This window comes from Arachis ipaensis, chromosome B6, assembly GCF_059453495.1.
Source record: "Arachis ipaensis isolate K30076 ecotype BB chromosome B6, ASM5945349v1, whole genome shotgun sequence".
NCBI classification, from domain to species: domain Eukaryota; kingdom Viridiplantae; phylum Streptophyta; class Magnoliopsida; order Fabales; family Fabaceae; genus Arachis; species Arachis ipaensis.
Window position 1 is genome coordinate 107,378,666 of NC_142441.1, and position 24,342 is coordinate 107,403,007.

General features: G+C 37.6%; 2 non-coding genes across 2 annotated transcripts; one reads left to right on the forward strand and one right to left on the reverse strand.

Annotated features, from left to right (window-relative positions):
- Positions 1 to 3,483: 3,483 nt before the first annotated feature.
- On the forward strand, positions 3,484 to 3,591 carry LOC148562221 (small nucleolar RNA R71). The gene has a single exon (XR_015886329.1). It is a non-coding gene; the product is annotated as a small nucleolar RNA R71 (small nucleolar RNA).
- A 15,480-nt stretch (positions 3,592 to 19,071) lies between these two features.
- On the reverse strand, positions 19,072 to 19,179 carry LOC148562222 (small nucleolar RNA R71). Its single transcript, XR_015887387.1, has one exon. It is a non-coding gene; the product is annotated as a small nucleolar RNA R71 (small nucleolar RNA).
- Positions 19,180 to 24,342: the final 5,163 nt, after the last annotated feature.

The window sequence follows — 24,342 nt, forward strand, 5'->3', positions numbered from 1 at the left end:
TCTGTGGAGGAAAGTGCATCCCTTGAGGCATCTCAGGGATTTCTTGGTGATGAGCTTCTTCATGTGTCTCTTGAGATCCATGAATGGGCTCTCTTGTTTGCTCCATCCTTTTCTTAGTGATGGGCTTGTCCTCATCAATGAGGATATCTCCCTCTATGTCAATCCCAGCTGAATTGCATATATGGCAAATGAGGTGAGGAAAAGCTAACCTTGCCATAGTGGAGGACTTATCAGCCACCTTGTAGAGTTCTTGAGGTATAATCTCATGAACCTCCACCTCTTCTCCAATCATGATGCTATGGATCATGATGGTCCGATCTATAGTAACTTCAGACCGGTTGCTAGTGGGAATGATTGAGCGTTGAATGAACTCCAACCATCCTCTAGCTACAGGCTTAAGGTCTAGTCTTCTCAGTTGAACCGGTTTGCCTTTTGAGTCAATCTTCCATTGAGCTTCTTCCACACATATGTCCATGAGGACTTGGTCTAACCTTTGATCAAAGTTGACTCTCCTTGTGTAGGGGCGTGCGTTCTCTTCCATCATTGGCAAGTTGAACGCCAACCTCACATTTTCCGGACTAAAATCTAAGTATTTCCCCCAAACCATGGTGAGATAATTCTTTGGGTACGGGTTCTTACTTTGATCATGGTTCCTAGTGATCCAAGCATTAGCATAGAACTCTTGAACCATTAGAATTCTGACTTGTTGGATGGGGTTTGTTAGAACTTCCCAACCTCTTCTATGGATCTCATGTCGGATCTCGGGATACTCATTTTTCTTGAGTTTGAAAGGGACCTCGGGGATCACCTTCTTCTTGGCCACAACATCATAGAAGTGGTCTTGATGGGTTTTGGAGATGAATTTTTCCATCTCCCATGACTCGGAGGTGGAAGCTTTTGTCTTTCCTTTTCCTTTTCTAGAGGATTCTCCGGTCTTAGGTGCCATCAATGGTAATGAAAAAAAAAAAGCTTATGCTTTTTCCACACCAAACTTAGAATATTGCTCGCCCTCGAGCAAGAGAAGAAAGAAGAGATGAAGAAGAGGAAGAAATGGAGGAGAGGGAGAGAGGTTTGTGTTTCGGCCAAGAAGAGGAAGAGAGGGTTGTGTTGTGTGAAAATAAAGAAGAATGGAGGGGTTTATATAGTGAAGGGAGAGGGGTTAGGTTCGGCCATTTAGGATGGGTTTGGGTGGGAAAGTGATTTTGAATTTTGAAGGTAGGTAGGGTTTATGAGGTAGGTTTATGGGGAAGAGTGGATGGATGTGAGTGGTGAATGGGTAATAGGGAAGAGAGATTAAGGTGATTGGTGAAGAGTTTTGGGGAAAGGTGTTTATTGGGAAGAGAGGATGAATGAGAAGAGGGAAGAGTATGAGTGGAGGTAAGTGGGGATCCTGTGGGATCCATAGATGCTGAGGTGATCCTGTGGGGTCCACAGATCCTCAGGTGTCAAGGAATTGCATCCTTGCACCAATTAGGCATGTAAAATGCCTTTGCATGCAATTCTGGCGTTTAAACACCAAATTGGTGCTTGTTTTGGGCGTTCAGCGCCAGATCCATGCTTTGTTCTGGCGTTGAACGCCAGCCAGATGCTCCTTACTGGCGTTTAAACGCCAGTAAGTCCTTCCTCCAGGGTGTGATTATTCTTCTGCTGTTTTTGATTCTGTTTTTGATTTTTCTATTTATTTTGTGACTCCACATGATCATGAACCTAATAAAACATGAAAGAACAATAAAATAAAAATAAAATTAGATAAATAAAAATTGGGTTGTCTCCCAACAAGCGCTTCTTTAATGTCAATAGCTTGATAGTGGGCTCTCATGGAGCCACACAGGTGATCAGGTCAATTTTATAGAGTCCCAACACCAAACTTAGAGTTTGGATATGGGAGTTCAACACCAAACTTAGAGTTTGAATGTGGGGGCTTTAGTTGACTCTGTACTGAGAGAAGCTTACTGTGCCTCTTTTCCATGTTTACAGAAGGATGACCTTGAGTTTTAAACACAAGGGAGTCCTCATTCAATTGAAGGACTAGTTCACCTCTGTCTACATCAATCACAGCTCTTGCTGTGGCTAGGAAGGGTCTTCCAAGAATGATGGATTCATCCTTATCCTTCCCAGTATCCAGGATTATGAAATCAGCAGGGATGTAAAGGCCTTCAACATTTACTAACACGTCCTCTACTTGTCCATAAGCCTCTTTTCTTGAGTTGTCTGCCATCTCTAATGAGATTTTAGCAGCTTGCACCTCAAAAATTCCAGTTTTTCCATTACAGAGAGTGGCATTAGGTTTATTCCTGACCCAAGGTCACATAGAGCCTTCTCAAAGGTTATGGTGCCTATGGTACAAGGTATTAGGAACTTTCCAGGATCCTGTTTCTTCCGAGGCAATCTCAGTTGATCCAATGCATTTAGTTCATTGGTGAACAGGGGAGGTTCATCTCCCCAAGTTTCATTACCAAATAAATTGGCATTCAGCTTCATGATTGCACCAAGGAACTTGGCAACTTGCTCTTCAGTAACATCTTCATTCTCTTCAGAAGAAGAATACTCTTCAAAGCTCATGAATGGCATAAGGAGGTTCAATGGAATCTCTATGGTCTCTAGATGAGTCTCAGATTCCTTTGGTTCCTTAGAGGGAAACTCCTTATTGATCATTGGATGTCCCAGGAGGTCTTCCTCCTTGGGATTCACGTCCTCCCCTTCCTCCTTGGATTCGGCCATGATGGTTATATCAATGGCCTTGCACTCTCCTTTTGGATTTTCTTCTGTATTGCTTGGGAGAGCACTAGGAGGGGTTTCAGTGATCTTCTTACTCAGCTGGCCCACTTGTGCCTCCAAATTTCTAATGGAGGACCTTATTTCATTCATGAAACTCAGAGTGGCCTTAGATATATCAGAGACTAAGTTTGCTAAATTAGAGGTATTTTGTTCAGAGTTCTCTGTCTGTTGCTGAGTGGATGATGGAAAAGGCTTGCTATTGCTAAACCTGTTTCTTCCACCATTATTAAAGCCTTGTTGAGGCTTTTGTTGATCCTTCCATGAGAGATTTGGGTGATTTCTCCATGAGGGGTTATAGGTGTTTCCATAGGGTTCACCCATGTAATTCACCTCTGCAATTGCAAGATTCTCAGGATCATAAGCTTCTTCTTCAGAAGATGCCTCTTGAGTACTGTTGGATGCAGCTTGCATTCCATTCAGACTCTGAGAAATCATATTGACCTGCTGAGTCAATATTTTATTCTGGGCCAATATGGCATTCAGAGTATCAATTTTAAGAACTTCCTTCTTCTGAGGTGTCCCATTACTCACAGGATTCCTCTCAGAAGTGCACATGAACTGGTTGTTAGCAACCATGTCAATGAGTTCTTGAGCTTCTGCAGGTATTTTCTTTAGGTGAATGGATCCACCTGCAGAAGTATCCAATGACATCTTAGCTAATTCAGACAGACCATCATAGAATATATCCAGGATGGTCCATTCTGAAAGCATGTCAGAAGGACACTTTTTGGTCAGTTCCTTGTATCTCTCCCAAGCTTCATAGAGGGATTCACCTTCTTTCTGTCTGAAGGTTTAAACATCCATTCTAAGCTTACTCAGCTTTTGATGAGGAAAGAACTTGGCTAAGAAAGCCTTGACCAGCTTATCCCAAGAGTTCAGGCTATCCTTAGGTTGAGAGTCCAACCATATTCTAGCTCTGTCTCTTACAGCAAATGGGAAAAGCATGAGCCTGTAGACTTCAGGATCTACTCTATTAGTCTTAACAGTGTCACATATCTGCAAGAATTCAGTTAAGAACTGAAAGGGATCTTCAGATGGTAGTCCATGAAACTTGCAGTTTTGTTGCATCAGAGAAACTAATTGAAGTTTAAGCTCAAAATTGTTTTCTCCAATGGTAGGGATGGAGATGCTCCTTCCATGTAAATTGGAATTAGGTGCAGTAAAGTTACCAAGCATCCTCCTTGCATTATTATTATTTTCGGCTGCCATCTCCTCTTCCTGTTCGAAAATTCCTGTAAGGTTATCTCTGGATTGTTGTATTTTAGCTTCTCTTAGTTTTCTCTTCAGAGTCCTTTCAGGTTCAGGATCTTCTTCAACAAGAATGTTCTTGTCCTTGCTCCTGCTCATATGACAAAGAAGGGAATAACAAAGAAAATATGGAATCCTCTATGTCACAGTATAGAGATTCCTTTGTGTGAGTAGAAGAAAAGAAGAGTAGAAGAGAAAAGAAAGGAGAATCCAAACAGAAGGGTGAGGATAGGAGCAGTGATTTGAGATGAAAAGAAGTGTTAGTAAGTAAATAAATAAATAGAAGGAGATGGGAGAGAGGAAATTTCGAAAAATAAATTTTGAAAAATAGTTAATGATTTTCGAAAATTAAGATAAAATTAAAATTAAAATTAAAAATTGAAACAATTAATTAATTAAAAAGAATTTTTGAAAAAGAGGGAGGTATTTTCGAAAATTAGAGAGGGATAGTTAGTTAGGTAGTTTTGAAAGAGATAAGAAACAAACAAAAAGTTAATTAGTTAGTTGAAACAAATTTTGAAAATCAAAATTTTTTTTAAAAGATAAGAAGATAAGAAGTTAGAAAAGATATTTGAAAAAGATAAGATAAAAAGATATTTTTGAAAAGATATGATTGAAATTAGTTTTGAAAAAGATTTGATTTTTTTTAAATCACAATTAATGACTTGATTCACAAGAAATCACAAGATATGATTCTAGAACTTAAAGTTTGAATCTTTCTTAACAAGTAAGTAACAAACTTGAAATTTTTGAATCAAAACATTAATTGTTGATGATATTTTTGAAAATATGATGTAAAATTAAGAAAAATATTTTTAAAAAATATTTTTAAAATTTTTGAAAATAAATAAGAAAAATGAAAAAGATTTGATTTTTGAAAAAGATTTTGAAAAAGATAAGATTTTTAAATTGAAAATTTGATTTGACTCATAAGAAACAATTGAATTTTAAAATTTTTTGAAAAAGTCAATCCAAATTTTCGAAATTTATGAGAGAAAAAAGGAAAGATATTTTTTTTTATTTTTGAATTTTTAATGATGAAAGAGAAAAACAAAAAAAAATGACTCACAACATGAAAATTATGAATCAAAACACATGATGCATGCAAGAACACTATGAATGTCAAGATGAACACCAAGAACACTTTGAATGTCAAGATGAACATCAAGAACTTATTTTTGAAAAATTTTCAAGAAAAGAAAACATGCAAGACACCAAACTTAGAAATTTTTCATGCATAGACACTATGAATGCAAGAATGCATATGAAAAACAAGAAAAGACACAAAACAAGAAAATATGAAGATCAAACAAGAAGACTTGCCAAGAACAACTTGAAGATCATGAAGAACACTATGAATGCATGAATTTTCGAAAAATGCATATATTTTTTAGAAAAAAATGCAATTGACACCAAACTTAAAAATTGACTCAAGACTCAAACAAGAAATACAAAATATTTTTTATTTTTATGATTTTATAATTTTTTTTTATTTTTTTGAAAATTAATGTGAAAAAGAAAAATAAAGATTCCAAAATTTTTAATATGAATTCCAGGAATATTGCACTCTTAGTCTAAAGCTCCAATTAGAGGGTTAGACATGGCTTAATAGCCAGCCAAGCTTTAGAAGATACAAATCAGTCATACAATAACAAATTTGATTAGCAACAACTAGCTTGCTCTTGTAATGATGACTTGGGAGCCTCAGTCCAAATGAATTTAGACGTGGCTCTACAGCCAGCCAGACTTCTACATGCTTCATGAAACACTAGAATTCATTCTTAAAAATTCTAAAGAAAAATATATTTTTTTTTATGAAATTTTTTTTTTTCGAATATTAATTGGGAAAAATGAAAAAGAAGAAAATATTTTTGAAAAATTTTTGAAAGCTTTTTGAAAATAAAATAAGAAGAAAATTACCCAATCTGAACAACACGATGAACCGTCAGTTGTCCAAACTCGAACAATCCCCGGCAACGGCGCCAAAAACTTGGTGCACGAAATTGTGATCCCTGGTGATGGTTCCATAAACTTGGTGCTCTAATCTTAATTCATAATTTGTCACAACTTCGATACAACTAACCAGCAAGTGCACTGGGTCGTCCAAGTAATAAAACCTTACGTGAGTAAGGGTCGATCCCACGGAGATTGTTGGTATGAAGCAAGCTATGGTCATCTTGTAAATCTCAGTCAAGCGGATATCAAATGGTTATGGAGTTTTCGAATAATAATAATAAATAAACAGAAAATAAAGATAGAAATACTTATGTAATTCATTGGTGAGAATTTCATATAAGTGTATAGAGATGCTTTTGTTCCTCTGAACCTCTGCTTTCCTGCTGTCTTCATCCAATCCTTCCTACTCCTTTCCATGGCAAGCTTTATATAGGGCATCACCGTTGTCAATGGCTACATCCCATCCTCTCTGTGAAAAAGGTCCAAATGCTCTGTCACGGCACGGCTAATCATCTGGAAGTTCTCGATCATACTGGAATAGGATTCAACCTCCTTTTGCGTCTGTCACTACGCCCAGCACTCGCGAGTTTGAAGTTCGTCACAGCCATCCCTTCCCAGATCCTACTCGGAATACCACAGACAAGGTTTAGACTTTCCGGATCTCAGGAATGGCCATCCATGGGTTCTAACTTATACCACGAAGATTCTAATATCTCGGACTCGGTCCCCTGTATTAGATATCTAAGAGATACTCATTCTAGCTTGTTTGCATGTAGAACGGAAGTGTTTGTCAGGCACGCGTTCATAAGTGAGAATGATGATGAGCGTCACATAATCATCACATTCATCATGTTCTTGGGTGCGAATGGATATCTTAGAAGCGGAATAAGTTGAATTGAATATAAAACAGTAGTACTTTGCATTAAATCATGAGGAACAGCAGAGCTCCACACCTTAATCTATGGAGTGCAGAAACTCTACCGTTGAAAAATACATAAGTGAAAGGTTCAGGCATGGCCGAATGGCCAGCCCCCAAACGTGATCAATAGATCAAAAGATGTTACTCAAAGATGTAACTAAAAAAAAAAGATGTAAATACAATAGTAAAAAGTCCTATTTATACTAGACTAGCTACTAGGGTTTACAGAAATAAGTAATTGATGCATAAATCCACTTCCGGGGCCCACTTGGTGTGTTCTTGGGCTGAGCTTGAAGTTTACACGTGGAGAGGTCATTCTTGGAGTTGAACGGCAGTTTGTAACATGTTTCTGGCGATCAACTCTAGTTCGTGATGTGTTTCTAGCGTTTAACTCCAGACTGCAGCGTAGAACTGGCGTTCAACGCCTTTTTGCGTCGTCTAAACTTGGGCAAAGTATGGACTATTATATATTTCTGGAAATCCCTGGATGTCTACTTTCCAACGCCGTTGAGAGCGCACCATTTGAAGTTCTGTAGCTCCAGAAAATCCACTTTGAGTACAGGGAGGTCAGAATCCAACAGCATCAGCAGTCCTTTTTCAACCTCTGAATCTGATTTTTGCTCAAGTCCTTCAATTTCAGCCAGAAAATACCTAAAATCGCAGAAAAACACACAAACTCATAGTAAAGTCCAGAAATGTGAATTTAACATAAAAACTAATAAAAACATCCTTAAAAGTAACTAGATCCTACTAAAAATATACTAAAAACAATGCCAAAAAGCGTATAAATTATCCGCTCATCACAGCCCCTCAACTTACCCAGACACATCCGGCAAGCCATGGGACACGTACAGATTGCGGGTAACCTACCCTTTCCCGCCTTAGTTTCGGATCTTGTCTCTGCAGCATGAGTCTCTTATAGGGCTGGAGATACCAAGGAGATGATCCCAAGAGCTGATCAGTATGTCCCGAACGGGAAGTACATCAGACCCCCAGTACCCTCTGCCAGCCGACATCCCGGCCCATCTTCGGACACTCCTACTACGTCCGCCCCGCCATCACCCACACCTCCTACACCATCCACTACTCAGATGTTCCTTCAGATCCTTCAGAGGTTAGACCGGCAAGACTAGCAAATGTAGCGTCGTAACAAGCGCCGATACACCTATCTGAAGGAGGTCATTGCTAGTGCTCACCCACCTCCAGAAGAGAAGGACACCCCGGACTCCCCTTCATCCAGTAGCACAGGGAGCCATGGCGAACCAGATAGCGGAGGCGATGCTTCTAGCCCTACTTTGCTCTTTACTGATGGCACGGAGGACTGTGCCAAGCCTTAAGTGTGGGGAGGCTAGTCCGTGACTTCCAGAGGTAACTTCTCTCTCTTAACACAAACATTTTAGTTTTTCCTTTTGTTAGATAGGATAGATTGCATGATAATAATTATTTGCATGTATGTTCTGCTTGGTTGAAATAATGAGTTTCTTTTCAAGACCCTATTTTATAGTATTTCACTAATTTAAATTGAAAATTTGTGTTAAACTTGTTTGAAGATTGTATTTGGAACATGGTGTATAGCTAAGAACACACAACCTGTGAGATTTTGAGCTTAATTATATGGTTACATTATTTAATCATGATTAGTATTCTTGTGTGTTCTCTTCTCTACAATTGTAATCTATAGTTTGTTCCACTCTATATGTCCATTGTTTAGTGTATTTACATGCATACATATGATTGAGGCCATTAATTGTTATTATCCCACTTATCCCAAATAGCCTACCATTTCAATTACCCTTGTTTGCCAATTTGAGCTTTTTAACCCCATTTGTTCTGTATTTCACCACATCACTAGCCTTAAGTGGAAAAATAATTAATTACCCCAATTAAATCTTTGGTTAGCTTAAGATAGAGATTGCGTGTCAACTAAGTGTGGGGAATTGTGGAAACTTGGGTTGATGAGAAAGTGTTGACAAGATATTGGGAATTTGGGTGCTTACTCATGTGAAACCAGAAAAATCATATGTATTGAAATGTTATGTTTGCTTTCATAAAAAAATAATAATTATTGCAATATAAATAAATAGATAAATAAATAGGGGATAAAATTACCCCAATGCTAAGTTTAATAAAAGATCAATGCATATGTGGTGAAATTAAAGAAATTTGATACATGAGTATGTGAAATACACAAAAAGTGAGATTATGGGTAGCTAGGCATAATTTTAGAATTATATAGAGTGTGTGTATGTTAGGTGATAGCTTAGGTTAGTCAAAAATTCATATTATAGCTCACTTAGCCATACATATATCCTCACCCTCACCTTGGCCCCATTACAACCCTGAAAAGACCTCATGATGTTTGCATTGGTATACTAAATATTTGTTAATTAGTTAGATGAAGAACAAAGTTTAGAAAGCATGACTAGAGAAGAGTAGAGTGGATTAACCCTATACACTTGAGCGATTAGAGCGCATATACACTACCAGTGAGGGTTCAATACTTGATTCTGTGTTCCCTACTTTCATGAGCTATATTTTTACAAGTTTACTTGTCTTTTATTGTATGATTTGAATTAGTAAAATTTTGATTTATATTTGTCTTGGAGAACTTGTTCACTTTTAACTAAGTAGGTAGAAGCATCTTAGCATATAGTTGCACTTATAGATTGCATTGCATTGCATGAGTCTTACTTTTCCCCCATTCATTCTTTCTATCTCCTTGAGCTTAGCATGAGGACATGCTAATGTTTAAGTGTGGAAAAATTGATAAACCACTATTTTATGGTTTATCTTGTACTCAATTGAGTGATTTTTATCAAGTCCTTGCACACTTATTCATACAATTTGTATGATTTTACAATTCCTTCCCAATTTCGTTATGTGATTGAAAACTTGCTTTCTAAGCCTTTAAATTATCAATTTTTAATTCTCCTTTATACGATTTGATGCCGTGATCTGTGTGTTAAGTGTTTTCAGGCTTTATAGGGCAGGAATAGCTTAGAGGATGGAAAGGAAGCTTGCAAAAATGGAAGGAACACAAGAAACAAAGGAGATGACCAGCGAAGATTGACGCGCACGCATGGCTCACGCGTGCGCGTGATTTGGAGAATTTCACAGCGACGCGTGCCCGTACCTGACGCGTACGCGTGATAGCGAGATTGTACAGCGACGCGTGCGCATACCTGACGCGTACGTGTGACACGCGAAGAAGACCATCGACGCGTACGCGTGACATGCGCCACGTGCGAAAAATGCAGAAGACGCCGGGGGCGATTTTGGGCTAAGTTTGGACCCAGTTTTCGGCCCAGAAACACTTACTAGAGCCAGGGGACAAGCAGAGACTCAACAGACATTCACATTACGCATAGTTTTAGTTTTAGTTTTTGAATCTTAAAGAGGGATTTCTACTACTTCATCTAGGGTTCTTCACATTCATAGTATTAGAGTTTTATGCTTTTGATTTGGATATTGAGAAGAGTCACTACCTCCGTTGAAGTTTCCATTATTCTAGTTTGTTTCCTCATTCCTTACTTTTTAATTACCCATTAACCCTCTTCAGATATGGATGTTTATGGTTTTGGAATTTATTAATGCGAAGAATTATTTTTACCTTTAATTAATTTCCAGTTGTTATTTAATATATCATGTCTTCTTCTTATTCTCTTTACATGCCTGTGAACGTAGTATTCATGTCAATGGAGTAGACTCCTAACTTGACTTTGGAGTTGATTAATAGGAGAACCTTGAGTTGGAATACTCAAGTGTTAATTTTAATTGGGAGTTGTTGGCTGACTCTCTAGTCTCTAACTCTAATCCTTCCTTAAGGAGAGGATTAGGACTTGAGGTTCAGAGTTGGTTAGTTAGTTACTTGACTTTCCTTTACCAGGTAAGGGTTGACTAAGTAGAACAACAACCTCTTATAATTATACTTGGAAAAATCTAATAAGGATAGAACTTCCGATTAATCTTCTCCGGGTTAAGGCTTTTTATTTCAATTACATAAAACCTCTTGTTAATTTTCATTGCTTTAATTTACAATTATTTATTTTTCTATTCTCCAACTTAAAAATTTCTCGGAAAACTCCTGACCAATAACTGGCACTCTTTTGTCAACTCGTTAGGAGATGACCAGGGATTTCTACTCCCAGTATTTTTATTCTCAATTTGTGACAAATCTTTCTAAATTGATAAGCGGAATTTTCGTTGGTTAAGAACTGTACTTGCAACGCTATTTCTACTATAAATTCTTAATCAGCAATTTTTCACTACGTCAATGGTAAAATTACAAGAATAATAAAATCTACTTCTACCAAATACAAGAAATTAACACTAACAACTCAATTAAATATCAAAGAAACATAAAACATAAATTGCATTAAAGAAAATCCAAATCCAACAAGAGTGCATCAACATAAAAGTGACATGAAAGGGAAATTAACAAGAGAACTAAGAAGAACAAAGATATAAGAACTAGAAATTGTAAAGAAAACAAGATGAAAACAAGAATTAAAGACTAAACCTAGAAGAGATCTACCCTAAATCTACCCTAATTCTAGAGAGAAGAGGGAGCTTCTCTCTCTAGAAAACTACCTAAAGCATGGTCCTAATCTAATCTAATTGCTCCCCCCTTGACCCATCTTGAGTTCTGCATCAAATAGCCTCAGAAATGAGTTAGATTTGGGCCTGAGAAGCTCAGAAATCGCCACCAGCGAATTCACTTTAATGAGGTCATGTGATCAGCGTCACGCGTGCGCGTCGCTGGTAAATTTCCTCCTCACGCGTATGCGTGGGTGACGCGTGCGCATGGCCATGAATGTCCTTCTTACTCGTAATCGTGGATGACGTGTGCACGTGGCCTTCAATTCTCCAAATGCTCATTTTTTCTAGAATTCTCCACTTTGCATGCTTTTCTCTTCACTTCCTCCATCCAATACTTGCCTTATGAACCTGAAATCACTCAACAAACATATCAAGGCATCGAATGGAATTAAAGTGAATTAAATTTAGCTATTTAAGGCCTAAAAAGCATGTTTTCACTCTTAAGCACAAATTTAGAGAGAATTATAAAACCATACTATTTTATTGAATAAATGTGAGATAAGTTGATAAAATCTCCTAAATTAAGCACAAGATAAACCACAAAATTGGGGTTTATCAAACCTCTCCACACTTAAACTAAGCATGTCCTCATGCAAAACTCAAGAAAAAAACAAAGGGTATCAACATTTATTCAATGCAAATAAACTATCTAAATGCATCCTATCTATATGCAATCTAAATGAATGCATCTACTTAGTTAAAATAAATCAATTTCCAAGAATACATATTTGAATACAAGGGCTAAAGGTATTAACAACCAAATTAAACCTACAATTGAATTGATTTATTAAAAAGAAGTTTACAAACTTGCAGGAAAGGAGATGATCATAGGTGAAAAACATGTAATTGAGCAATCGAACCCTCATCGGATGTGTATCCGCTCTAGTCGCTCAAATGTATTAGGTTGATCCACTCAATTCTCCCCTAATCATGTTTTTCAAGATTTGTTTTTCATCTAACAATCAACAATTTTTCAATGCATGCATACAAATATCATGAGGACTTATCCATAGGTTGTAATGGGGCTAGGGTCAAGGTAGGATTGTATTTGGTTAAGTGAGCTTGAAATTTGAATATTTGATTGACTTAAACTTCCTACCTAACCTATATAACAACCTATATAATTCTAAACAAACTTAACTACCCATTCTTTACTTTTTCACACACTCACACATTCTCTTTTTTATCACAACCCATATGCATTGGTTATTATTGAACTTTACTTTGGGACATTTTGTCCCATTTTTATTGCTTTTCTTTTTTTTCTTTCTTTTTATTTTTCTATATATATTTTTTTCTTTTTATTTTACTTTTGTTTTTCTCTTTTTCTTTTTATGAATTATATATAAAGGTACCAATGCATATGGTTTAAACATTTAATGCATGAGTATGTACCCAATTCCCAAAATTTTGACAAAAATATAAAAAACACCCTTTTATCCCAACCAATGTTCCCAACTCTCCCACAATTAAATGATAAACACTCTCACTAGCCTAAGCTAATCAAAGATCCAAACAAGGGACATTTATTATTTTTCGCTTGAAGACTTGTAATGTGCTAAAATTAAGAACAAATGGGTTGAGCATAAGCTCAAAGTTGGCTAACCATGGTAGATAAAAGGTAAGGCCATTTGGGTAAGTGAGCTTAATAAAATGATGGCCTCGATTATATAAATGCATGTATACACAAAATAATGGACATAAAGTATCAAACAAATCAAAGATTGCAATCATAGAAAGTGAATAATATACACAAGAATGAAAATAGTGGTTATATGATGTAACCACACAATTAGGCTCAAAATCTCACATGCTTATGTATTCTTAGCTTAAAACATTTTCCACAATATATATATTTCAAGCAAGTTCTAAAAAATTTTTTTTCTCAAATCAGTTGGGGTGCCCTATAGATAAAAGTCCTTGGAAAATTTTATTATTTTGACTAAGCTTATTATATATATATGCAAAACAAGAAAATGCAATTAAAAATCCTAAAAGGCCTAAAAATGAAATGCCAAAGTGTTGGAATTAGAAATTTGTCACACAAAAATGCCGACTGGTCGGACGACCTCCCCACACTTAAAAGTTTGCAGCGTCTTCGGTGCATTCAAAGATGAGCAAGGGGGTACGGCGACTCTCCGGATTGCCACCTTCAGCTGGTGGATCAACTGGCTGCTGCATGTTCTTTCTCTCACTTCCGTTTTTGCTTATGACAAATCATCATGAGCAATAGGAAACAAGATAATAAGAAAAGTAAATGTAAAAGCAAGGAAGCATAGATTGTTGGAATAAGGGGAGAATTACTAGAATGGAGTGAGTGAATTAGTTTGTGACATGAAGGAAGAATAGTGTGTGAGTTCTAAGTTTGCACGTGGTACACATACTAGTATAAAAAGCCATGTCACAATTACACAAAAGAAGTATGCACTTCACTCATTCTAGTGTGCTTGAAATACTTCAAAGTAACTTGTAAGTTAAGATAAGCAAATAAGTGATAAAGAAGCATGAAAGCACTCAAACAAATAATCAAGCAATTGTGAATTGGATAATGAATGGACATTGATTGATGTGTAAGTAAGCGTAGTGAACCAAATAAAATATAGAGCTCACACATCAAACAATGACACATATTGAAGTTTGTTTGCAACACATAAGTGACATAAAGGTGGAACACATGGGTGCTATGGAACTTAGGAAAAAGAAGATAGAAGTGAAAATGAAGCACATAGCAAGCATGGTCCACAAAGCTTTACAAAGCTCAAAAATATGTCACTAGGTAAGCTTTCGATCCAATTCCACAATTCCAAAATCTCAATGCGTGAAATAGGTGATGTGAATAAGGATCAATCATAAAAAAAACATCACTTAACAAAAAATGCATTGATAGTACACAAATTGCCTCATCATAGATAATGAGATCAAATCACATGGTGGCCAAAATATGTAATTCAAAAGATTTAGAAAGCTTTGAAGGCAATGTTATACACTTGGTATTCACAAATGTTAAACATGAAGAATTCAAAACCAAATAACAAATTATGACCTCAATAAAAGAAATCCAACAATGAATAATTTTAGTATCAAGAACCAGCAAATCAAATTAATAATCCAACACTTATAATGAAAAATAATAAATTAAACAAAAATTAAACTAACTAAATAACCAACTAACTAAAAGAAATGGTGGTAGATGGTGATTGGTAGTGTCGGATGATGGTTGAAGGGTGGAAAGAAAAGAAGAGAAGAGAAGGGAAGAAAAGAAATGGAAAGAAGAGAAGAAAAGAAGTAAGTGAAACTGGGTAGGGAGTCACGTGTACGCTTCATGTCACGCGTACGCGTGAATGGCCAAAGTGAGGTGCGACGCGTATGCATCGTTGACGGGTGAAGAGAGAGACGCTTCACCACACTACACGCGCAACTCTCTGGTTTTTGTACTGACCTGAAAAATTTGGGGGGTCACGTGTACGCGGGGGCGAGTGATGAGCGGATAATTTATACGCTTTTTGGCATTGTTTTTAGTATGTTTTTAGTAGGATCTAGTTATTTTAGGGATGTTTTCATTAGTTTTTATGTTAAATTCACATTTCTGGACTTTACTATGAGTTTGTGTGTTTTTCTGTGATTTCAGGTATTTTCTGGCTGAAATTGAGGGACTTGAGCAGAAATCAGATTCAGAGGTTGAAAAAGGACTGCTGATGCTGTTGGATTCTGACCTCCCTGCACTCAAAGTGAATTTTCTGGAGCTACAGAACTCGAAATGGCGCGCTTCCAATTGCGTTGGAAAGTAGACATCCAGGGCTTTCCAGCAATGTATAATAGTCCATGCTTTGGCCAAGAATAGACGACGTAAACTGGCGTTCAACGCCAGCTCTCTGCCCAAATCTGGCGTCCAGCGCCAGAAAAGGATCCAAAACCAGAGTTGAACGCCCAAACTGGCACAGAAGCTGGCGTTCAACTCCACAAATGGCCTCTGCACGTGCAACACTCAGGCTCAGCCCAAACACACACCAAGTGGGCCCCGGAAGTGGATTTATGCATCAACTACTTACTTCTGTAAACCCTAGTAGCTAGATTATAATAAATAGGACCTCTTACTATTGTATTAGGCATCTTTGGATTACCTTATGATCCTTTGATCACGTATTGGGGGCTGGCCATCTCGGCCATGCCTGGACCTTCACTTATGTATTTTTAACGGTAGAGTTTCTACACTCCATAGATTAAGGTGTGGAGCTCTGCTGTTCCTCAAAGATTAATGCAAAGTACTACTGTTTTCTATTCAATTCTTCTTATTTATCTTCTAAGATATCCATTCGCACCCAAGAACGTGATGAAGGTGATGATTATGTGTGACGCTCATCATCCTTCTCCCTTATGAAGGCGTGCCTGACAAACACTTCCGTTCTACATGAAAAAAGCTAGAATGAATATCTCTTAGATCTCTTAACCAGAATCTTTGTGGCGTAAGCTAGAATGATGGCGGCATTCAAGAGAATCCGGAAGGTCTAAACCTTGTCTGTGGTATTCCAAGTAGGATTCAATGATTGAATGACTGTGACGAGCTCCGAACTCGCGATTGCAGGGCGTTAGTGACAGACGCAAAAGGATAGTAAATCCTATTCTGGCATGATCGAGAACCGACAGATGAATAGCCGTACCGTGACAGGGTGCGTGAGCATATTATTCACTGAGAGGATAAGATGAAGCCATTGACAAGGGTGATGCCTCCAGACGATTTGCCGTGCCGTGACAGGGCATTGGATCATTTTCCCGTGAGATGACCGAAAGTAGCCATTGACAGTGGTGATGTATCACATAAAGCCAGCCATGGAAAGGAATGAGACTGATTGGATGAAGATAGCAGGAAAGCAGAGGTTCAGAAGAACGAAAAGCATCTCCATTCGCTTATCTGAAATTCCTACCAATGAATTACATAAGTATCTCTATCCCTATTTTATTATATAATATTCGAAAACACCATTATCACTTTATATCTGCCTGACTGAGATTTACAAGGTGACCATAGCTTGCTTCATACCAACAATCTCCGTGGGATTCGACCCTTACTCACGTAAGGTATTACTTGGACGACCCAGCGCACTTGCTGGTTAGTTGTATCGAAGTTGTGACATATTATGAATGTGTAATCATGATTACGCGTACCAAGTTGCTCACCTGCCAGGAATAGTTTGAGCCTGGACATCACAATTTCGTGCACCAAGTTTTTGGCGCCGTTGCCGGGGATTGTTCGAGTTTGGACAACTGACGGTTCATCTTGTTGCTCAGATTAGGTAATTTTCTTTTTGTTTTCTTTTCAAAAATTTTTCAAAAATATTTCAAAATTTTCTCACTTGTTTTCGAAAAAAAAAATTGTTTTCAAAAATATTATTTTTCTTCAGAATTTTTAAGAATGAATTCTAGAGTTTCATGAAGCATGTTGAAGCCTATCTGGCTGTAAAGCCATACCCAAACTACTTTGGAATTGGCATTCAACTAATCACTCCAGTCCATGTAATTATATGCTAAAGCTTGGCTGGCTATTAAGCCATGCCTGACCCTTTGATTGGAGCTTTAAGACTAACATGGCAAGATTCCTGGAATTCATATTAAAAATTTTGAAATCCTTATTTTTATTTTTCACAATAATTTTTGAAAAAAAAATAATAAATAAAAATACAAAAAAAAATTAGAAAATCATAAAAATCAAAAATATTTTTGTGTTTCTTGTTTGAGTCTTGAGTCATGTTATAAGTTTGGTGTCAATTGCATATGCATCTTGCATTTTTTCGAAAATATCATGCATTAATAGTGTTCTTCATGATCTTCAAGTTGTTCTTGGTAAGTCTTCTTGTTTGATCTTGATGATTTTTTGTTTTGTGTCTTTTATTGTTTTTCATATGCATTCTTGAATTCTTAGTGTCTAAGCATTAAAGAATTCTAAGTTTGGTGTCTTGCATGTTTTCTTTGCATTAAAATTTTTCAAAATTATGTTCTTGATGTTCATCATGACATTCATAGTGTTCTTGGTGTTCATCTTGACATTCATAGCATTCTTGCATGCATTCATTGTTTTGATCTAAAAATTTCATGCATTGCATCATTTTTCTTGTTTTTCTCTCTCATCAAATTCAAAATTGAGTTGACTTTTTCAAAAATTTTTAAAAATCAAAGTTGTTCCTTATGAGTCAAATCAAATTTTCAATTTGAAAATCTTATCTTTTTCAAAATCTTTTTCAAAAATCAAATCTTTTTCAAAATTCTTAGTTATTTTCGAAAATTAAAAAAATATTTTTCAAAAATATTTTTCTTATTTTTATATCAAATTTTCGAAAATAACATAATCAATTAATGTTTTGATTCAAAAATTTGAAGTTTGTTACTTGCTTGTTAAGAAAGATTCAAACTTTAAGTTCTAGAATCATATCTTGTGATTTCTTATGAATCAAGTCATTAATTGTGATTTTAAAAATCAAATCTTTTTCAAAACTAATTTCAATCATATCTTTTCAAAAATATCTTCTTATCTTATCTTTTTCAAATATATCTTTTCAAAATATCTTTTCTAACTTCCTAACTTCTTATCTTTTCAAAATTTGTTTCAACTAACTAACTAACTTTTTGTTTGTTTCTTAACTTTTTCAAAACTACCTAACTAACTCTCTCTCTCTAATTTTCGAAAATATCTTCCCTCTTTTTCAAAAATTTCTTTTTAATTAACTAATTATTTTTATTTTTAATTTTAAAAAAAAAATTTTCAAAAAAATACTAACAATTTTCAAAAACCATTTTCGAAAATCACTAACTCTTTTTCAAAATAATTTTCGAAAATTATCCCTCCCCCATCTTATTCTATTTATTCATTCATATCCTAACATCTCATCTCACATCTCTGCCATCCTCACAGTTGTGTTTCTTTCATTATATTACATTCTTTGTCTCCCCCTCTTCTTCCACTCACACAGGGATCCCTATACTGTGGTATAAAGGATCTCTATTATTATTATTATTTTTCTGTGCCTTCTTCTTTGTCATATGAGCAGGAGCAAGGATAAGAACATTCTTGTGGAAGCAGATCCAGAACCTGAAAGGACTCTGAAGAAAAAAAAAAATTAAGAGAAGCTAAAATACAACAATCCAGAAATAACCTTTCAGAAATTTTCGAACAGGAAAAGGAGATGGCAGCCGAAAATAATAATAATGTAAGAAAGATGCTTGGTGACTTTACTGTACCTAATTCCAATTTACATGGAAGAAGCATCTCCATTCCTGCCATTGGAGCAAACAACTTTGAGCTGAAACCTCAATTAGTTTCTCTGATGCAGCAGAACTGCAAGTTTCATGGACTTCCATCTGAAGATCCTTTTCAGTTCTTAACTGAGTTCTTGCAGATATGTGATACTGTTAAGACTAATGGAGTAGATCCTGAAGTCTACAGGCTCATGCTTTTCCCTTTTGCTGTAAGAGACAGAGCTAGATTATGGTTGGATTCTCAACCCAAAGACAGCCTGAACTCTTGGGATAAGCTGGTCACGGCTTTCTTAGCCAAGTACTTTCCTCCTCAAAAGCTGAGCAAGCTTAGAGCTGATGTTCAAACCTTCAGACAGAAAGAAGGTGAATCCCTCTATGAAGCTTGGGAAAGATACAAACAGTTGACCAAAAAGTGTCCTTCTGACATGCTTTCAGAATAGACCCTCCTGGATATATTCTATGATGGTTTATCTGAGTTATCAAAGATGTCATTGGATACCTCTGCAGGTGGATCCATTCACCTAAAGAAAACGCCTGCAGAAGCTCAAGAACTCATTGACATGGTTGCTAATAACCAGTTCATGTACACTTCTGAAAGGAATCCTGTGAGTAATGGGACGCCTATGAAGAAGGGAGTTCTTGAAGTTGATACTCTGAATACCATATTGGCTCAGAATAAAATATTGACTCAGCAAGTCAATATGATCTCTCAGAGTCTGAATGGAATGCAAGCTGCATCCAACAGTACTCAAGAGGCTTCTTCTGAAGAAGCCTATGATCCTGAGAACCCTGCAATAGCAGAGGTAAAGTACTTAGGTGAACCTTATGGAAACACCTATAACTCAACATGGAGAAATCATCCAAATTTCTCATGGAAGGATCAAAAGCCCCAACAAGGCTTTAATAATGGTGGAAGAAACAGGTTCAGCAATAGCAAGCCTTTTCCATCATCAACTCAGCAACAGACAGAGAACTCTGAACAAAATACTTCTAATTTAGCAAATCTAGTCTCTGATCTATCTAAGGCCACTGTAAGTTTCATGAATTAAACAAGGTCTTCCATTAGAAATTTGGAAGCACAAGTGGGCCAGTTGAGTAAAAGGATCACTGAAATCCCTCCTAGTACTCTCCCAAGCAATACAGAAGAGAATCCAAAAGGAGAGTGCAAGGCCATTGACATAAGCGCCATGGCCGAACCTGTGAGGAGAGGAGAGGATGTGAATCCCAAGGAGGAAGACCTCCTGGGACGTCCAGTGATCAATAAGGAGCTTCCCTCTGAGGAACCAAAGGAATCTGAGACTCATCTAGAGACCATAGAGATTCCATTGAACCTCCTTATGCCCTTCATGAGCTCTGATGAATATTCCTCTTCTGAAGAGAATGAGGATGTTACTGAAGAGCAAACTGCCAAGTTTCTTGGTGCAATCATGAAGCTGAATGCCAAATTATTTGGCATTGATACTTGGGAAGTTGAACCTCCCTTGTTCATCAATGAACTAAGTGATCTGGATCAACTGACATTGCCTCAGAAGAGACAGGATCCTGGAAAGTTCATAATACCCTGCACCATAGGCACCATGATCTTTAAAGCTCTGTGTGACCTTGGTTCAGGGATAAACCTCATGCCCCTCTCTGTAATAGAGAAACTGGGAATCTATGGGGTGCAAGCTACTAAAATCTCATTAGAGATGGCAGACAGCTCTAGAAAACAGGCTTATGGACAAGTAGAAGATGTATTAGTAAAGGTTGAGGGCCTTTACATACCTATTGATTTCATAGTCCTGGATATTGGAAAGGAAGAGGATGAATCCATCATCCTAGGAAGACCTTTCCTAGCCACAGCAAGAGCTGTGATTGATGTTGACAGAGGTGAAATAGTCCTTCAATGGAACGAGGACTCCCTTGTGTTTAAAACTCAAGGATCTCCCTCTGCAACCATGGAGAGGAAGCAGAAAAAGCTTCTCTCCAAGCAGAGTCAACCAGAGCCCCCACAGTCAAACTCTAAGTTTGGTGTTGGGAGGCCACAACCAAACTCTAAGTTTGGTGTTGAACTCCCATATCCAAACTCTAAGTTTGGTGTTGGAGAGTCTCAACAAAGCTCTGCACATCTGTGAGGCTCCATGAGAGCCCACTGTCAAGCTATTGACATTAAAGAAGCGCTTGTTGGGAGGCAACCCAATGTTTATCTAATTCTTATTTTTATTGTTTTTCATGTTTTCTTAGGTTCATGATCATGTGGAGTCACAAAATAAATATAAAAATTGAAAACGGAATCAAAAACAGCAGAAGAAAAATCACACCCTGGAAGAGCATCTGTCTGGCGTTCAGCGCCAAAACAGAGCATGGTTCTGGCGCTGAACGCCCAAAATGGGCAGCTTCTGGGCGCTGAACGCCAGAACAGGCATGGTTCTGGCGTTCAACGCCAGAAATGGCACACAAATGGGCGTTGAACGCCCAAAATGGCCACCAACCTGGCGCTGAACTCCCAGAGTTGGGTACAAAGGCATTTTTTACATGCCTAATGGGTGCAGGGATGTAAATCCTTGACACCTCAGGATCTGTGGACCCCACAGGATTCACTCAGGATCTGTGGACCCCACAGGATCCCCACCTACCTCCACTCACTTCTTCTCACCACTCTCTTTCACACAACCCCATAAACACTCTTTCCCAAAAACCCTTCACCAATCACCTCAATCTCTCTTCCCCATCACCTCTTCACCACTCACACCCATCCACTCTTCCCCATAAACCTACCTCATAAACTCCACCTACCTTCAAAAATTCAAAACCAATTTCCCACCCAAACCCACCCATATGGCCGAACCTTAACCCCCCCTCCCTTCCCTATATAAAGACCTCCATTCTTCATCAAATTCACACAACACACCCCTCTACACTCCTCTTGGCCGAAACCACATCTCCCTCTCCCTCTCCATATTTCTTCTTCTTCTTCTTCTATTCTTTTGTTTATTGCTCGAGGGCGAGCAATATTCTAAGTTTGGTGTGGTAAAAGCATAAGCTTTTTGTTTTTTCATTACCATTGATGGCACCTAAGACCGGAGAATCCTCTAGAAAAGGGAAAGGGAAGATAAAAGCTTCCACATCCGAGTCATGGGAGATGGAAAGGTTCATCTCCTAAGCCCATCAAGACCACTTCTATGATGTTGTGGCCAAGAAGAAGGTGATCCCTGAGGTCCCTTTCAAACTCAAAAGAAATGAGTATCCGGAGATCCGACATGAAATCCAAAGAAGAGGTTGGGAAGTTCTAACAAACCCCATCCAACAAGTCGGCATCCTAATGGTTCAAGAGTTCTATGCCAATGCATGGATCACCAAGAACCATGATCAAAGTAAGAACCCGGATCCAAAGAACTATGTTACAATGGTTCGGGGGAAATACTTAGATTTTAGTCCGGAGAATGTAAGGTTGGCGTTCAACTTGCCATACATGGAAGAGAACGCACGCCCCTACACAAGGAGAGTCAACTTTGATCAAAGGTTGGACCAAGTCCTTATGGACATATGTGTAGAAGGAGCTCAATGGAAGGTTGACTCCAAAGGCAAGCCGGTTCAACTAAGAAGATTGGACCTCAAGCCTGTAGCTAGAGGATGGTTGGAGTTTATTCAATGCTCAATCATTCCCACTAGCAACCAGTCTGAAGTTACTATAGACCGGGCCATCATGATCCATAGCATCATGACTGGAGAAGAGGTGGAAGTTCATGAGATTATACCTCAAGAACTCTACAAGGTGGCTGACAAATCCTCCACCATGGCAAGGTTAGCCTTTCCTCACCTCATCTGCCACCTATGCAAGTCGGCTGGGATTGACATAGAGGGAGATATCCTCATCAAAGAGGACAAGCCCATCACTAAGAAAAAGATGGAGCAAGCAAGAGAGCCCAGTCATGGAGCTCAAGAGGCGCAAGAAGCTCATTTCCATGAGATCCCTGAGATGCCTCAAATGCACTTTCCTCCACAAAACTATTGGGAGCAAATCAACACCTCCCTAGGAGAATTGAGTTCCAATATGGGACAACTAAGGGTGGAACATCAAGAGCACTCCATCATGCTTCATGAAATAAGAGAAGATCAAAAAGCAATGAGGGAGGAGCAACAAAGACAAGGAAGAGACATAGAAGAGCTCAAGGACATCATTGGTACCTCAAGAAGGAAATGCCACCATCACTAAGGTGGATTCATTCCTTGTTCTCGCTTTCTCTGTTTTTCGTTTTCTATGTTATGTGCTCATCTATGTTTGTGTCTTCATTACATGATCATTAGTAGTTCGTAACTTTGTCTTAAAGTTATGAATGTCCTATGAATCCATCACCTCTCTTAAATGAAAAATATTTTAATTCAAAAGAACAAGAAGTACATGAGTTTCGAATTTATCCTTGAACTTAGCTTAATTATATTGATGTGGTGACAATGCTTCTTGTTTTCTGAATCTATGCTTGAACAGTGCATATGTCTTTTGAAGTTGATTGTTTAAGAATGTTAAATATGTTGGCTCTTGAAAGAATGATGACAAGGAAACATGTTATTTGATAATCTGAAAACTCATAACAATGATTCTTGAAGCAAGAAAAAGCAGCAAAGAACAAAGCTTGCAGAAAAAAAAAATAGGCGAAGAAAAAAAATAAATAGAAAGAAAAAGAAAAAGCAAGCAGAAAAAGCCAAAAGCTCTTAAAACCAAGAGGCAAGAGCAAAAAGCCAATAACCCTTAAAACCAAAAGGCAAGGGCAAATAAAAAGGATCCCAAGGCTTTGAGCATCAGTGGATAGGAGGGCCTAAAGGAATAAAATCCTGGTCTAAGCGGCTAAACCAAGCTGTCCTTAACCATGTGCTTGTGGCGTGTAGGTGTCAAGTGAAAACTTGAGACTGAGCGGTTAAAGTCAAGGTCCAAAGCAAAAAAAAGAGTGTGCTTAAGAACCCTGGACACCACTAATTGGGGACTTTAGCAAAGCTGAGTCACAATCTGAAAAGGTTCACCCAATTATGTGTCTGTGGCATTTATGTATCTGGTGGTAATACTGGAAAACAAAGTGCTTAGGGCCACGGCCAAGACTCATAAAGAAGCTGTGTTCAAGAATCATCATACTGAACTAGGAGAGTCAATAACACTATTCGAAATCTGAAGTTCCTATAGATGCCAATCATTCTGAACCTCAATGGATAAAGTGAGATGCCAAAACTATTCAAGAGGCAAAAAGCTATAAGTCCCGCTCATATGATTGCAGCTATGTTTCATTGATAGTTTGGAATTTATAGTATATTCTCTTCTTTTTATCCTATTTGATTTTTAGTTGCCTGGGGACAAGCAACAGTTTAAGTTTGGTGTTGTGATGAGCGGATAATTTATACGCTTTTTGGCATTGTTTTTAGTATGTTTTTAGTTGGATCTAGTTACTTTTAGGGATGTTTTCATTAGTTTTTATGTTAAATTCACATTTCTGGACTTTACTATGAGTTTGTGTGTTTTTCTGTGATTTCAGGTATTTTCTGGCTGAAATTGAGGGACTTGAGCAAAAATCAGATTCAGAGGTTGAAAAAGGACTGCTGATGCTGTTGGATTCTGACCTCCCTGC